Genomic DNA, 319 nt, shown 5'->3' with positions numbered 1-319 from the left:
TTGACATCCATACAGATGTTACATTTCCACTGAGCTTTTCAGTACCAAGAATAAATAGCCTTTGATTCTTTGACTAGACACATTTTTTTTGATTTGGGCAATAATATATATGACGTACTTATAAACACCATTGTTATCTTGCATCCGAATTGCATGATATTAAGTATATGCAATTCTGCGCGTGTATGCCTGAATGGACGTGTGTATGTGCGTGAAGGATGTTGCACCATGTTACCGTGTATCGTTCTGACCCTCTCCCGTCGCTTTAAATTCAATCAGACACTTCCCAACATACCATTGCACAAAACCCAACGACATT

The 319-nt window shown here is 38.6% G+C and overlaps 1 protein-coding gene across 1 annotated transcript in view; it reads left to right on the top strand.

The window, feature by feature from the left end:
- Positions 1–287: 287 nt before the first annotated feature.
- LOC119578052 overlaps positions 288–319 on the top strand; it is a gene marked incomplete at its 3' end in the record, with an annotated part of 11,817 nt that continues 11,785 nt past the window's right edge. Inside the window, 1 exon segment of the mRNA XM_037925775.1 lies at positions 288–319. This exon segment is cut by the window's right edge and continues 213 nt beyond it.

Source organism: Penaeus monodon, chromosome 10, assembly GCF_015228065.2.
Source record: "Penaeus monodon isolate SGIC_2016 chromosome 10, NSTDA_Pmon_1, whole genome shotgun sequence".
Classification (NCBI taxonomy): domain Eukaryota; kingdom Metazoa; phylum Arthropoda; class Malacostraca; order Decapoda; family Penaeidae; genus Penaeus; species Penaeus monodon.
This window is presented reverse-complemented; position numbering and strand designations above follow the sequence as displayed.